The sequence below is a fragment of the Cetorhinus maximus genome, chromosome 18 (assembly GCF_964194155.1).
Source record: "Cetorhinus maximus chromosome 18, sCetMax3.hap1.1, whole genome shotgun sequence".
NCBI lineage: Eukaryota > Metazoa > Chordata > Chondrichthyes > Lamniformes > Cetorhinidae > Cetorhinus > Cetorhinus maximus.
Window position 1 is genome coordinate 72,678,255 of NC_135896.1, and position 16,754 is coordinate 72,695,008.

The 16,754-nt window shown below is 46.5% G+C and overlaps 1 protein-coding gene across 2 annotated transcripts in view; it reads left to right on the plus strand.

Annotated features, from left to right (window-relative positions):
• The first annotated feature begins 289 nt into the window (after nt 1-289).
• Nucleotides 290-16,754, plus strand: part of LOC144693243 (BRD4-interacting chromatin-remodeling complex-associated protein-like) — a 120,914-nt gene continuing 104,449 nt past the window's right edge. The window contains exons 1-3 of one of the 2 annotated variants that reach the window (XM_078562906.1): nt 290-400; nt 10,611-10,662; nt 11,902-12,054. The gene's annotated coding sequence lies outside the window, so the exon portion shown is untranslated. Of the gene's footprint in view, nt 401-10,610; nt 10,663-10,834; nt 12,055-16,754 lie in introns of those variants that run through there. The other variant, XM_078562907.1, reaches the window with a different exon arrangement.

Sequence of the window (16,754 nt, forward strand, 5' to 3'; positions counted from 1 at the left end):
GCGCTGACTTCAGAGCTCACCCTACTCCGGCCCCCACCCGCACCCCAGCAGCGCATCTTTCATGCGGTCGGGGGCCTATCGTGGGTTGCAGACCCCCATTTCCTGGCCACTCCCAGGCCTGCCCCCAGTGGCCGCCAGACGACGTGAAAATCCTGCCCCATGAATACTTTTGGTTTTCTGCCAGAAAGCGATTTTCTCAGTGAGTTAAGCATTCTTTGTGATGCACTACTTTCCCTTTTACGACGTTCTAACATTCTACGAGTGCATTTTGAAAAATATTGAGTTTCTGTCCAAAAGTGCTTATCTTAAATAATTTATTTTCGGAATGTGGGAAGCTGTAATGCAATTTCTTACGATGTAGAAACAACATCATTTTCTGATGAAAAGATTTGATCTTCAGGTAAAAAGTACTTATCTCCGTGAATTAAGCATTCTTCGTGATGCAGTGCTATGTTTTAAGAGTTTAACATTCTTGAGTGTATTTTGAAACAAATTGAGTTCCTGTCGAAAAGTGCTTATCTCAGTGAGATAAGTTTTTTGGAATGCAGGAAGCTATAATGCAATTTCTTACAATGTAGAAACAAGTGTCTGAGTTTCTAGTGGGAAGTTTTGATTTTCTGGTTAAAAAGTGATTATCTGATTTAATTAAGCATTCTTCGTGATGTATTAGTATTTTTTACGAAGTTCAGACAAAAGTGGTGGTCCTGTGTGGTGGGGGGGGAGGGGGTGTGGTAACGGGGCGGTTGTCCTGTGTTGGAGAGTGGGGGATGGCTGGTAATGCGGGAATTTGTCCTGAATGTGGGGGTGGCAGTGGGGGGTATCCCATGTGTGGGATGCGGAAGCGGGGGAGAGGGGGGGTTGTCCTGTGAGCAGGGGATGGTATTGGGGGGGGGTGTCCCATGTGCGAGTTGTTGTGCAGGTGTATGGTAGTGGGGGGGGAGGATTGTCCCGTGATGGGGGGAGGGGGGCGTTGTCATTTTCCTGTGTTGGGGGGGGGCGGTGTTGTCCCGTGTGAGGGGGGGTTGTCCCATGTGGGGTGGTGGCAGTGGTGGGGGGGGTGGATGGTAGTGGGTGGGAGCTGTCCCATGTGTGGGGGTTGGTAGCGCAGGGGGTTCACACCTGTGGGGTGTCTCGTACCGTGTCGGAGCAGTGGTATTAGGGGCACTTGGTACTGGGGGCGGGGTTGACCGTGTGGTGGATGTGGTAGTCGGGGAGGGGGGGGGTGTCCCATGTGTGGGGGGGTTGTAGTGGGGGGGCATGTCCCATGTTAGTTCAGCGGGCGCTATTAAGGCCATTAAGAAAGTAATTAAAGTTGTTAAGAATGCTGCCTGTCCAACCTTAAGAAGGCGAAGAGCCCAGGCGGCCTTCGCATTTTTCATGAAACCTCATCCACGGGCGGGATGAGGTTTCATGAAGGGTTTATTAATTGAATAAAAATTTTTGAAAAAATTAAGGGACATGTCCCAGCTCATGTGAAACTGTCACATATCTTTAAAAAAATTTTTTCCTTTATTAAATTTTTCAGAATTTAAGCTAATCTCCTGTGTGGGGATTGTCCCATGTGGGGGATTGGTATTGGGGGGGGGGTTGTTATCCCACATGTTGTTGGGGGGGGAGTTATCCCAGGTTGGGGGGTGGTCCCATGTTGGAGGGTTGTCCCAATTGGGGGGATTGTCCCCTATGTGGGGGCGGATGTAGGGAGCTGCAGTGCGTGGGGGTAGTTGTCCTGTATGTAGGGGGTCAGAAGTTGGGAGGAGGGGTTGTCCCATGTGGAGGAGTGGTTGTGGGGGTTGGTGGCCCGTCTCAGGAGAGTGGTAGTTGGGGGGCATTCCCATGTTGGTGAGGGGGGGTGGTGGGTAATTCCCTGCGGCGGAAGGTGGTAGTGGGGGGGTGGGTTTCCTGTGTGGGGTCATTGACCCATGTTGGGGGGGGGGGGTGTAGTGCGGGGGGAGGGGGGGTGGGGGGGGGTGGGGGGGGGGGGTGGGGGGTTGGCAGTTGTCCCGCGTTGGAGGGTTGGTGGCTGTCCTGTCTTGTGGCGGGGGTGGGCAGGCATGGTGGTTGTCCCATGTTGGGGGGAGTGGTGATTATCCCATGTTGAAGGGAGTGGTGGTGATCCCGTGATGGTGGGGGGGTGGGTGGTTCTCCTGCGTTGGGGGGGGGTGGTGGTTGTCCCGCGTTGGGGGTGCTGGTGCTTATCCCGTGATGGTTGGGGGGGTGGGTGATTCTCCTGCGTTGGGGGGGGTGGTGGTTGTCCCGCGTTGGGGGGGGCTGGTGCTTGTCCCGTGATGGTGGGGGGGTTGAGTTGTCACATGTTGGGGGCGGTGGCGGTTCTCCGGTGTGTGGGGATGGTAGTGGGGTGTGTTGTCCCATGTGTGGGGGGGTTGTAGCGCGTGGAGGAGGGAGGATGTTGTCCTCTGTGGGGGGAAGGGGTTGTATCGCATGGGGGGTGTGGCAGTGAGGGGGATCGTTACTGGGTGGGGTAGTCCAGTGTGGGGGTGGGTGGTAGTGGGGGGTTGTCCACTCTGCAGGGTGGGGGCTTATCCCATGAGGGCTGGTAATCCCATGCTGCAGGTGTTGTAGTTGGGGCGGGGTTCCCATTGTAGGGGGAGGCTGTTAGTGTGGTGGGTGTGCTATTGGGGGAGAGTCCCATGGTGTGGGGTGGGGGGGGAGTCCCATGGTATGGGGGGAGTCACATCGTAGGGGGGTGTCCCATGGTAGAGGTTGTCTTGTGGTGTGGGGTGAGCCCCGTGGTGTGGGTGGGTGTTGTCCTGTGTTTGGGGGCATGGTAGTGGTGGGGGGTTGGGGGGGGGCTTGTCCTGTGTGGTGGGTTGTCCTGAGTGGGGTGTTGTCCTGTGTGGAGTTTGCCTGGTGTGTGGGGGGGAGGGGTTGTCCCATGTGGGAGGAGGTGGTTGTCCCGTGTGGGGAGTGTGGTAATGGAGGGGTGTTACAGGTTTGCGGGGGGTAGGGGTTGTCCCGTATTGGGGATGTGATAGTGAGGGGGTGGTTGTCTTGTGTGGGGGATGGGTTGTCCCATGTTTGGGGTGTGTTAGTTTGTTGGGGGGGCTTGTCCCCTGGTAGGGGTGGGGGGGTGGTATTGGGGAGGGGTTTGTCACATGTGGGGGTGTTGTCCTGTGTCGGGGGTGGTAGTTGGGGCGAGGGTTGTGTCTTGTGTGGGAGGGATTGTCCTGTGTGGGAGGGTAGTCGTGAGGTGGAGCGTTGTCCACTGTGCAGGCGGCGGCAGTTATCCCGTGTGGGCTGGTAGTCCCGTGCTATGGGTGTGGTAGTTGGGGGGAGTCCTGTGGTGTGGGGGGTGTGTTAGTGTGGGGGGTGTGTTAGTGTGCATGAGTCCCATGTTGTGGGGGTGGGGTGAGTGCCGTGGTATTGGGGGAGTCCTGTGTTGGAGAGGGTGTCCCATCTTGTGGGGGGGTGGGGAGTTTTGTGGTGGGAGGGGAGGGGAGAAGTCCTGTGGTCAGGGGGTGGCGTCCCGTGTGGGGGGGTGTTGTTAGTGTTGGGGGTGTGTTAGTGTGGGGGAGTCCCGTAGTGTGGAGGGTTGGGGGGAGTCCAATGGTGTTGGTGGGGCCATGGTGTGAGGGGAGTCCCGTGGTCCTGTGGCCAGGGGGGTGGCGCCCGTGTGGGGCGGTCCCATGTGAGGGGTGGGCGGTCCTGTGCGGGGTCTGGTGGTAGTTGGGGTAGAGGTGCGCCCCGTGGGGGGGTCCCTTGTGAAGAGGAGTGAGAGTGGGGGAGGGGAGTCCCATGTGGGAGGGGTGTTGGTAGGAGGGGAGTTGGTGGTGTGGGGGGAGTGGGGGCCGGGTTGTGGGGGCTTATAGCGAGGGGGGTAGTAGTGGGGCAGTAGTGGGGGCGGGTGTCCTGTGTAGTGGTGGTAGTGGTGGTGGGGGGATAGTGGGGGGGCAGTAATGGGGGAGTGGTAGCAGGGGTGAAGGGGAGTCCCTTGTGGTGGGGTTAGAAACGTGGGGGAAACACCGTGGTGGTGGGGGTCCTCAGGGACGGGGGTGTCCCATGGTCCCATGTTGGGGGGTGGTAGTGGGGGGAGAGTTGTCCCATGTGTGGGGTGTTGGTAGCGGGGAAGTGTTATCCCTTATTGGGTGGAGGGTGGTAGTCGGGGGAGTGTTGTCTCTTGCTGGGTGGGGGGTGGTAGTGGGGGAATGTTGTCCCTTGTTGGGTGGGGTGTGGGAGTCAGGGGAGTGTTGTCTCTTGGATGGGGGGATGGTAGTCGGGGGAGTTGTCCCCTGCGGGAGGCTGACTCGTGTGGGGGTTTGGTCCGTGTGGGGGGCTTGTCCAGTGTGGTGCCATGTGGGGAGGTGGTAGGGGTGGGGTTGTCCAGTGAGGGGGTGGGTGGTAGTGGGGGTTGTCCCGTGTGCGGGGTGTTGTCCTGTGTGGTGGGGGGGTGTTGGTAGTGGGGGCTGTGGGGTGGGGGGGGGGGGGGGGGGGGGGTTGTCCCATTTTGGGGGGTGTAGTAGTGGGGGTTATTATCCCATGTGGGGGTAAGGGGTTTGTCCCATGGGAGGGGTTGAGGGGGGTTGTCCTGTGTAGGATGTTGGTAGCGGGAGGGTTTGTCCCCTGTTGGGGTTTGGCAGTAGGTGGGGGCGTGGTCCTGTGGGGGTGGGGGGGGGGGGGGGGTTGGGTGGGGGGGGGGTTGGGTGGGGGGGGGGGGGGGTTGGGTGGGGGGGGGGTTGGGTGGGGGGGGGGTAGGTAGTGGGTGGGGGTGTGGCCCCTGTGTGGTGAGGTGGTAGTTGGGGTGGTTGTCCCATGTGGGGTGGATGGTAGTAGTGGGTGTATGGTTTGGTGTGCGGGGGTGGTAGTTGGGGGGGTGCATGGTGTGTCCTGTGGGACAAATATTGGCCAAAACATGAGCTATTAGATTTTTTACATCCAGCTGAAAAGGCAGAGAGGCCTTGGTCACATCTTGTCCAAAAAGGGCACCATTGACTGTACAACACACCCTCAGTACTGCACTGGAGTGTCAGCCTGGATTATGTGATCAGGTCTCTGGAATCCGTGACCTAATGACTAGGAGGTAATCGTGCTACCAATTTAGCCAGTAGTGGATTAACATGACATTTACTAATGTTATGTTCTAGTTCCTTGATAAAACTGATCACAGTGCAGTATCACTTTGTAATACGGTGCTTGCTGTAATCTTCATTACCCTATCTCATACATTATTCAAAACAATTCCAATTAGAAAAATCAGCTGCCAGGAGCTTAATCACATGGTCTCTACAAATAATTTTCTGGATACCTATTGTCGTAGGAGCAAACTTGTGAAATGTGGCGAAGTAAATCAAATTCAAGTGCCTTTTTGGAAAAGCGTGCTTTCCGAGGGACATCTAAAAGCAGTCATATGAATCTCAAACAGCTTCAGTAAGGGAGTGCTTTATACTTAACTGATCATGGCTTTAGCAATATTACCGCAACTTGTAAAAGACAGGCTGTCTGGAATCTATCTACTTTTGTGTAACGTTACCATCCATCCACTGGCTGATTCACACTAACCTTTATTCTATGATTTATATTCCCCCATAACCAGGTTTTTCACCATTTCATTTAGACTTCACTTACCTCAGTCTCCCCAGTCTGTCAATATCCATCTTTGTAACGTGCCGTCCTCTGTGTCTAAGAAATTGCTCAAATTCTAGAAGTTAATTATTGTTATATTGCACCCTTAAGTTCAAAACCAATGGACCAGAATTTGCTGCCAATATAATATTGAGGCTAATGCACTGCTGTTATTTGTTAATTAATGGTGAAGTAACTTCAGGTTATGGGGCAGGTATGTGGTTAAATGTGAAAACCCAAATGTTGTTGTCCAAGTTGTGCCACTGTTAGCTTTGTGAAAACAATATCTTGTTGCCTGTCTCACTGTTGAAATGCATCAAATGGCATGAAGTTTTTCAATTTGCGTGGTAGATTCAAACTAAATTTGCCACAGCAAGTTAAGTCTTGTCATTACAAGCAAGTATCCCTTTAGCAATGTGCTAATTGTTAATTATTGATATCTAACCTTTCCGGTACTGAAAATCAACTATTCCAGCTGTGGAGTCCTTCAGAAGTTAATGGTGCTGGAGATTTACAAAATGTCAAATTTGTTTTTCACTTGTTTGCATTTTCTCTCTCTTAATCCATTCTTTCTGTATCTCTTATTTCTTTCTGTACCTGATTTAACATTGAATTCACCCACTCTAATTCACCCACCTTCTTAGTTCTTGTGCTGTTGGTTCACAATCTGATGGGTTAAGAAAATAAACAGCTGTTCACTCAGGTCCCAAATGCCATGAATTATGATTCCTGTGAGCAGGCTGTAAACTAAAATAGCCAAATTTGTCAATTGACCGCCACAATGATTTCACTTTGTTTCATTTATACTTTAATGTGAATCAGAACCTACGTAAATTGAACATGTATTAACAGGCAATGATACTTCAAACAAAAGGTAAATTTCACTTTAAATAGTCGATACAACAAAGATACATCTTACAGAACCAAGAACACCTGCAACATGTGGCACCACATGCAATTCCAAAGTTCTTTAATTTGGCCTCCGATATATAAGAACTCTCACTTTCCCACTCTATTGGATTTGGCCCTTGATGGTATATGGCTGCTGGTGAACACAACTTGTGGCCCCTGGATATGTGGTCCCCATATCTATAAACCCTCTTTCACTCAGGTCAGCAGTCCTGATGGTGTAGCTTTCCAGAGTTCCTTTTCAACCGACCAACCAACATTACCCAGTTCATGATCTTGTCCTCTGATACAAACTCTCAGCCTTTTCACATTCCTGAGTTATTTGCACTGCTTTGAGGATAGGGTCTCTTATAGCTCACTCATAAATCGCTTCCCCAAAAGCTTCTGGAATTCTATTTTGCTTCTTACTGCCAAACAGAAAATTGACCTTTTTGTAGAGAGTTTGGCTGACTTCTCACATGAATTCTCTGTTCCTCTTTCTGTTTCTGTCAACTTTCTTTTTGTGTCTGCACCTAAGTGCTGATCGCCTTCACCCTCCAGCTCTCCTGTCTTGCAGCTCTCCTTTGTGCCTGGCCACACAGACTTAACTGCTGCCTGTTGGTACCGCTTCCACATAAATGGTTGCCAGGTCACATGAACCAATATTTTTTATTATTCAAGAAGATTACAATTGATCCTTTCAGAATTGACACAAGTTCATAAAAGTCCTTTTCAAACATTCTTAAAAACAATTGTAGATTCCCCAAACATTTTAAAAGTAATACAAATTCTCCTTATTGTTATGGGTCAAAGGTCATCACATATTGGTCATAATTTGCTATAGCAGAGCATCCAGTGTCTCCCATTAGCTAGACTTACCCTTGCATGTTTAGGTTCTTCAATTATTTTGTGTAGCAAGTTGCTGAACTTGTGAACTGATAATCTTGCAGAGAAGAAAACAGGGCATTTGGGACCTGAGTGAACAGGGCAAGTAGCTGTAATCTTCTTAACCAACCGCACTGGAGGATTGTGAATTTATCACTGAGAAAGAAGTGTAAATTAGGGTGGGTGAATTCAATGTCAAGTCAGGTATAGAAAGAGAAATAAAGAGAGAGAAAGAAAGAACAGATGAAAAGAGGGAGAAAAAAGCAGAAATCCAAATCCAAAAGAATCACGTTGTCAAAAGGATACTTATAATTGGATATGCAAGATTTAACTTTCTGTGGCGCATTTTGATGGTGAGCCAGTCATTGAGATGTCATTTCCATGAAGCTAATGAAGGAGTGACACAACTCTGGCAGAAACCTTTTGGATATCTGTTGTGTAAAATTGGCACTGTGACATCAGCCCCATTGTTTCCCAAGCCACAACAAAAGTGAAAAGTTTGACCAAACCACCAGATTGCCCCAATTCTACCTAACTGTTTAATTTAGGTTAACAGAATACGAGCACCAGGTTTGTAAACTTAATAAGTAAAAAACTGTTTATTGAACAAATTGTCATTAACCAGCGGCAAAAGAAAGAAATATGAACTGCTAACTATCAGGTGAGGAGGATTCAAATGGCTTCCCTCTTTTCCCTTTCCTTGTTTGACTGCAAGTTTTTTTTTGTTTGAAAAGGATATACTTGCCAATTCAGTGAGTACTTAAATGTTTACACACAATGATCAGAACAGAAGCATAAACACAGGTTTTCTTGAGTTTAACAAAGTAAAAGATTAGTTTTATTATGCTTAAGCCAATCATAGTAAAATGATAAAATACACTCTGACTTTTGCACACACAGACACTTGAAGTTCACACACACAAATAGTCCCGAGTGAGGAAGGATAAGTTGGTGAAATTAGAGTCCATAAAAAAATAAAAGGAATATACAGTCTGTAGTTTGGTGCCTCAACTGGCTTCAGGTTGAATTCAGTAGTCTTGTGACTTTTCTTCGGTGGCCCCAGTGCTTCCAATTTAAATATGTAGACAGCTGATTTGGTAGTGTTGAGCAGAATTTTTAAAGAACTCTGTCTGCAGCAGTGGTGTCCCTGGATGGTCATGGTCAGAAAACAGGGTTTGAAGATTGCCAGGCGATTGGAGAGAGAGGGAGGGAGGAGGGGGCCCACTCAGAATTTCTTTCTCAGCGTCTTAGCAGCTTGTCCTCAGTTCTGCAGAGAAACAGGTGCGTAAACATAAAAAGGGTAGGCTTGTCATGAGACCTCCTCTCTCCAACTGCCCAGGGGATCCAACTAGGATCATTACCAGTGTATTCCAAAGGCAACTTGAATAGATCATGCTAAGGAAACTCTCTTATTACTCACAGAGTTCCGAAGAAGAGTCATATTGGACTTAAAACAGTAACTCTGTTTCTCTCTCTACAGACGCTGCCAGACATGCTAAGTTTTTCAAGGGCTTTGTTTTTATGGCCACTTATCTAAATCCTTTTTGCAGAATTTATATCGTCAAGACCCAGTGGGGATAGTGGGCTGTAATATCAAGCCCCACTGTTCCCTGAGCCGCGACAAATGTGAAAAGTTTGATCAAACCATCAGATTGCCCCAATTCTACTTAACTGTTTAATTTAGGTTAACAGAATACGAGCACCAGGTTTGTAAACTTAACAAGTAAATAACTGTTTATTGAACAAACTGTCTTTAACTATTGGCAAAAGAAAGAAATATGAACTGCTAACTTCTAACTCTATAACTTAAACTCTACCCCTTCTTAAAGCCCTAAACACACACACACAAAACATGGATTTTAAGGTTGGGGTAAAACACTTCAATAGCACCAATCTGGAGCACATGATTCAATGGGTTGATTTTGATTGATGTCTTCCAAATTCCTTTCAGTTCTTGATGATGACACGAGGTGGTCTTCCAGCACTTTTAGTATTTAGTTCACTGGTTGAGAACTTGCTTTTCAATGTCTCTAACAGTGGTTTTCCCCTTTTCCTTTTTACAGGAGTTTTTTTCAGAGAGAGCAGGTTAAAGAGATATGAGGAAAAGAGATTTTAGATATTTTCTCTCCACAGGCCAGGAGCTTTCTGCACTGCTATCACACAAAATCCTGATCACCTGGCCAGGAGCCAATTAAAATGCTGTTGTCAGGCTGCTCCCTTGGTCCTGGATTCCTCCCAGCACCATCCTGTCTTTCATGACACATGCTGTTCCAGGAGTGCAGCATTGTATATATCTCTCATCCTGTTCCAGTGGACATGTCTTTCAAACTGCAGGCATTGTAATTTTAATTCACAGTCCCTCAGAAAATAAAAAGATATGTTCTTTACAACAGTCCAACAGGAATAAAAAGATATGTTCTTGACAATATATTGAGAACTACAAGGAAAATTAACTCTGCCATAACAGTACACAGAATTCTGTATTTTACACGAAGTGACTGGATCATTCCCAAAAATGTAGCGAACGCCACTCTGGTAGGTCCTGCATCCCACATGTCAGTGCAAAATAACTGCAGGCAGCGCTACTACGATTATCATGACATTTCCTTGGTGCATTCATAACTGGGAGCCTTCATCCGCCAAGGTTCATGTCTTTTTCCTATCTCACTACCGCCCCCCGCACCAGCAACTCTTGCTGACTTTGCTCAGACTCTGCAACCCAACCAGCAGCAACATTCCAAAACAGGATTTAGCCAATAAGACGACCCAAGCGCCTGTCAGTCAGCCAATAGTGTGCGGGGCGGGCGAGTGGGGGTATCGATCCCTCACGCCGCTCCCCCCCCCCCCCCGAGACAGATTCCTATCGGAACTCCCTATTGATCTGCTGGGCTCCTTCAATCTGTTCCCTTGATTAAAAATCATGTGCATATGGCTCTTGTCCCACTTTCCCCCACGGAATGTATCCAGTGCAATAATGTGAGGAGATGTGTTTAAACTGTAAGTGTATTTAAGCCTACATGTCATCCCTCAAAGCAATTCGCATTTACTTTTTAAAAAAAAATGCATCGAACCATATCAGAATGCAGGCAAAAGAAACGACTTCCCAAAACCTTTGAAGCGATAGAGGATAATTCTTGGGAGTGTTTGCATATATCTCCTTTCATTTCTGCCTGTGTGGAAGCTGCAGTTCAAGACGCCAACAGCTGCCTTGTATTTTGACTCTTGTTTCCCACTCCCCCCGCCACCCCCCTCCCTTGCAGCCCCTGAAGTGATGGCGAAGAAACCCCGTTGACAAGGCAAACCACATTGGCGGTGAGTCCCTTTTTCTAAAGCGTTACAATGGTTTTTTGTCTCTCTCTCTCTTCCCAGTGATATGATATTTAAATCTATATTCAAAAACAAGCTGTGCCTAAAACAGAAAATCAATCAAGTAAATAAAAAGAAAGAAACTGTTCTCTCTGGGAGCAGTTGCTAGATTTTTGCCCCGTCTGAAACTCAGATTTCGAATCATTGTGGCAACAGAGAATGTATCAGTCTCTGCAGGCAGGTCAGCCTCTAGACCCAGATCATGGACGGATCATGGATAATACATAAACAAAGCTGACAACGAAAGGCGCGTGTGTCCAGCCTGAAGAAGTTCTTTGTGTATTGCCACCTCCCTCTCTGGCTGAGTTTTGAGTGGAGGGGGTGTATCACTCCAACCCTTTTTTCTCTTGGAAGAGATTATTTTGCTGAGACGTGCAAGGTTGTCTGGTCTTTTCTCTTTTTCTCTCCCTCCTCCTCCTCCATTCATCAAAGTCGAGCGACTCCCTGAAGTAGTGGGTTTTCCAATATTATGTTGTTTATAGTGGAGGGGCAGGAATGACTCATGAGATTGGAAGATCAGATTACAGAAAAAGCCTATGATTTCACTTGCAAAACAGCAGCATCAGAAATCAATGATTGCAGCTAGCAACTAGGCTCTGCTATGTGCGTCTCCCCTCCCCCCAAAGCAATGCGGTAACTTGATTGAAAATTCCGTTCATGTCAGAGTTATACAGCAACCTTGCTCTCCCCGTACAGTTTGTAACCCACCCCCCAAAACAAATTATGCAACGGTATAGTAGGAATTGGGATTTTGATTTAAACCATCCACCATACTAACGGGTTGAAGCCCATCAGACGTGTGGACTTCACCTATATATAGACAAGCTGGAGAATCAATCATTGCTAACAGCTGGGTTGGATTGAAGCAAAAGATAGGCCCTCTAACTTTTTCATCAAACCAATGCTTTAATCGCTGGAAATAAACTAGGGCCAGGATTTTTTAAAAATGGTGTAACGAAATAAGCAATAAGGTGGAGAAAATAATGTCACAATGTTCTGTTATAATCTTGACAATGAGACCACACCCTAATTATATTGTAGAATAAACATATACTCAAAACAATGTGTTGAATTGCTGAGCAGATTTAGTAAGCTGATATAAATACTAAATATCAAAAATAATTGCCCCCTTGCAAAGAATACATATCCTTCTCTTTCTCTCTCTCTCTCCTCGCCTGAACAAAGTAACAAGATGTCCGCAGGACAAGGTATTCAATGTGGCTTCTCTTGGATCAGATTGAGACGGATTCCGTAGCCCAGTCCGATTTAAGTGTTCCCTTCGCTCGATATATTGGACTGGAGAGACTCGGGACTGCGAGCTTGCCTTTGCATAGGATGGTATGTGGGAACCGTTCGGGTTTTAATGTTTTGTTGCCCCCCAAATAGGTCAGATTATTTCAGTCTGGCCTCTCTTTGGCTAGTGATGGATTGGAGGGGGAGGGATGAGTTGGAAATCGACGATAGCTAGAATGTATAAATATTCCTCATCGTTACTTTCCTTCTAATTGGGTTAAACTTTTACTGCTGTTTAGATTTACATAATTAAGCCCCACTCATTTTTATTCTACCCGTTCTGAATTTATTGGATGCGAAGGATAACGTGCAGAGTGCAAAAGAAAATAACCAGCAGAAATGTGATCACAGGGCAGAGTAGTAACTGACACACTCTGCAGACAGCAAATATACTTGTAATATATTATCTCGCTTATAGTCAGATCGACGTCTGCAATCTGTTTGCATAAGAAAAAAACCACTTGTAGGTTGAAGGATTCAGGATCAATGATGTCCGTTTACCATTGTCATTATGTATACAATCAAATTGATTCTCTCTTCCAGCCCCGAGCTGCAGGTAGTGTTTTTTTTAAAGAGTCCTGCTGCATAAAACTGAACGTTTAGCAGTCGTTGTACACAGGAATTCCGATTTATGTGGAAGTGGTCTGGGCTGCAGTGAGAATTCAGACAAAGCAAGTATTTGCATTGTTTTAATACCGGGTAATGCCATTTGCAATACCCAGTGTTACAACCCTCTTAGCTCTCTGTTCCTCTAATTCTGGCCCCTTAAGCATTCCCCAGCTCCCTTGCCCTGCCATTGGTGACTGTGCCTTTGGCAGACCCTAAGCTCTGGAATTCCTTTCATAATTCCTTTCCTTTCTCTATCCTTTCTTTAAACCTATCACTTTAAGTGTCTAAAAGCTTGGTTAAATAATATCCTTATGTGACTTGGTGTCAAATTTTGTTTGACAACACTCCTCTGAATCACCTTGGGATAATTTACCACATATATTAAAGATGCCAATTTTGCTGTAAGGCAGTAAAATGACACCATGAATTACAGAAATTAAATTTGAGTGAACTATAAGCCCTACAGCTCATCATTGTCTTGATACTGTGTTTTTATACCTCACAGTTTCAACCACCTTTCCTTCCTCCATCCTGAATGGAGTGACTAGTGTTGGGTACCTTGGTTTTCAATCCCCATCTAGTATTTTATCCCAGTGAATATTTCCTGTGTATGAATGAATCTTGGCAGTGAGTGTCTGCCAGGTTGGGGAATGAGGCTGGTCCTGACCTCACCTGCTGCCCTGATTCAAGGTGTGCCAGTTGGACACACTGCACAAGAAGAATATGCACTGATGTTAACCATGGCTCAGTGGTAACGTTCACATCTCTGAATCAGAAGGGTGTGGGTTCAAGCTCCATTCCAGAGATTTGAGCACATAATCCAGTCTGCCGCAGCAGTGGAGTGGTGAGGGGATGCTTCACTGTTGGAGCTGTTGTGTTTTGGATAAGGCTCCGTCTGCCTTTCTGGGTGGACACATTTTGAAGAAGAATTGGGATATTCTCCTTTGTGTCACAGCTAATATTAACCCAGCAACCAACATTGCTAAAAGAGAGATGAACTGAACATTTAGCTCAGTTGTTTATGGGAGCTTGCTGTGCAAAGATTGGCTACTCAGTTTCTTGAATCACAGTGGTGACTGCACTTCAAAATTACTTAATTGACTTGAAAGTGTTTGAGACATCCCAAATTGGTGAAAGGTGCTATATAAATGCAAATTCTTCCTTCTCTGTAGGACTGAACTTTTTTTTCTCCTGTCAATTTCTGAAGGCAGTGACTCCACTGAGGAAATGGCTCTAAAACTGTCAACTGCTTTCATTGGTCAATGGCCAATCCTCATGCACTTCAATGCAGAGGTCACTGGACACAGATTAGGAATGGGAACCATGGCTGATTTGTCTTTCACCCCACATTTCTCCCCTGAGCTTTACAGTGCAGGTCTGAGCTGTGCACACGTCAGAGAAGATTGGTGAATTCAGCACCTGACCAGCCTGCAAATGCTCACTACTGTCACTATTGACTATCACATATGTCAATCCAGTGATAAACTGGAGAGAAGTGGGACTGTCTGGATTGAAGGACTGATTTCCTAATTGTTAAAAACACAGAGTAAATGTTTTGTTTCTTTTAAAGCCTTGCATTACATGAGAGTTGAGGTTGCATTTTAAAAACAGGACCTTTCTTGCCAGTTTCTTTTGCTCACTATTGTGGTCCTTGTGCTATATTTTAATACAAATATTGTAATACAATATATTACGTACTATACTGTCTGGGTTGAAGGATTGATCGCTAATTGTTAAAAATAGAGAAGTTCTCTCAATTTAGAACTTTGAGTTGTATGACAACTGAGGTTGCATTTAAAAAGTAATCTATTCTCTTCTTGCTAATTTTCTTCCTGCCGACCTCTCCGCAAGATTTTCGACTCTTTACTGGTGTCTGGTTTTACGGAACCTGGCAGTTGAGATTGGCAAGCTAAACAATTATGGGAGCGTCACGGTCAAGCTTAAGCCTGCTCTAAAGCACAAGCACACTTTCAGAAGGGATCAGGAGCAAGAAGCCTGGCCAGCTTTTCCTTTCCTTAAATTAGGGACACAGAGGTTACTTGTAGTACTACTACAGTCAATGGGACAGTCAAATCCAAGACATATCTGGTATGTGTGTGGCTGAGCTACTGAACTTGTTGAATCACTGCACAGAGTGGGGAGGTCAGATGATGCTGTTTTCTGTTGCTCAGACAAATTGGATCCTCCTCAAATTGGAACCCTTCCTTGACCTCTCTGTCTCAAGTTCTGGTGATAGGCTGTCCACCAATATCCATTACAAGCCTACCGACTCCCACAGCTACCTCGACTACAGCTCCTCACACCCCGCTTCCTGTAAGGACTCCATCCCATTCTCTCAGTTCCTTCGCCTCCGTCGCATCTGTTCTGATGATGCTACCTTCAAAAACAGCTCCTCTGACATGTCCTCCTTCTTCCTTAACCAAGGTTTTCCACCCACGGTCGTTGACAGGGCCCTCAACCGTGTCCAGCCCATCTCCCGCGCATCCGCCCTCACGCCTTCTCCTCCCTCCCAGAAACATGATAGGGTCCTCCACATCTTCCTTTCACCCCCCCGGCGGCATTCCATGGGGATCATTCCCTCCGTGACACCCTGGTCCTCCATCACCCCCTACTCCTCAATCCCCACCTATGGCACCTCCTCATGCATACGCAAAATATGCAACACCTGCCCCTTCACTTCCGCTCTCCTCACCGTCCAAGGGCCCAAACACTCCTTTCAAGTGAAGCAGCATTTCACCTGCATTTCCCCCAACTTAGTCTACTGCATTCGTTGCTCCCAATGCGGTTTCCTCTACATTGGAGAGACCAAACGCAGACTGGGCGACCGCTTTGCAGAACACCTTCGGTCTGTCCGCAAGAATGACCCAGACCTCCCTGTCGCTTGCCATTTTAACACTCCACCCTGCTCTCTTGCCCACATGTCTGTCCTTGGCTTGCTGCATTGTTCCAGTGAAGCTCAACGCAAACTGGAGGAACAGCACCTCATCTTCCGACTAGGCACTTTATAGCCTTCCGAACTGAATATTGAGTTCAACAACTTTAGATCTTGAACTCCCTCCTCCATCCCCACCCCCTTTCCGTTACTTCCCCCTTCCTTTTTTGTCCAATAATTTATATAGATTTTTCTTTTCCCACCTATTTCCATTATTTTTTATGCCCTTTTAGTCTTATTTCACCCCACCCCCACTAGAGCTATCTGTACCTTGCGTTTCCTGCTATCCATTCTTAATTAGCACATTGTTTTAGATAATATCACCTCCTTCAACACCTCTTTTTTTCTTTTGTCTGTGACATCTTTTGATTATCTGCTCCTATCACTGCTTGCTTGTCCCTACAACCCCCCCCCCCCCCCTCACCTTAAACCAGCTTATATTTCATCCCTCTCCTATTTTTATTTAGTTCTGTTGAAGGGTCATGAGGACACGAAACGTCAACTTTGTTCTTCTCCGCCGATGCTGCCAGACCTGCTGAGTTTTTCCAGGTATTTCTGTTTTTGTTTTGGATTTCCAGCATCTACAGTTTTTTTGTTTTTAAATTGGATCCTGCACTGTTTTGTAACATGAGTTCACAATTAAGTCTTAATTGCTGCAAAAAGGGACTTCCTTAAGCAATTTAATGATTAATTGCTGTTGTTGAGGGAAAATTGTAGATTTTTAGATGCTTGTAAATTCCTAGCTCCAAGTCAGATGAAATGACTACTTTTGCAATTTTTGCACTTGGGATCGACTCAAAACTGTTCTATATATTAGCTGAAGTCCCATGTGTTGCTGATGAAAGTTCAATGATACAGTGTTTTATAAGGACAGACACTCTTACATTGGAAATAGACAGATGTTTTGTATCTGTAACAAAAGTATGACAAATGGAGTGTGTACGCTATGTACTAACAAATCTATCACAGTGTAACGAAAGACGTATTATTCTTCCACTAATTGTTAAGCAAACCGAAGACCGGTCATTCAGAGTTTAATTGCTGTTTGTTCAGGGAACCTTGCAGATTGGAATGTGCTTGTGTTTCAGGCTGGAGTCAGAAGGTTTTTTTGAGGTTTGTAACAGAGTGCCAGATATACATTTTGAATATGTCACTAGTGGATTCCCTGTACTGTAGCTTACATTAAGTTGGATGATGCATTATT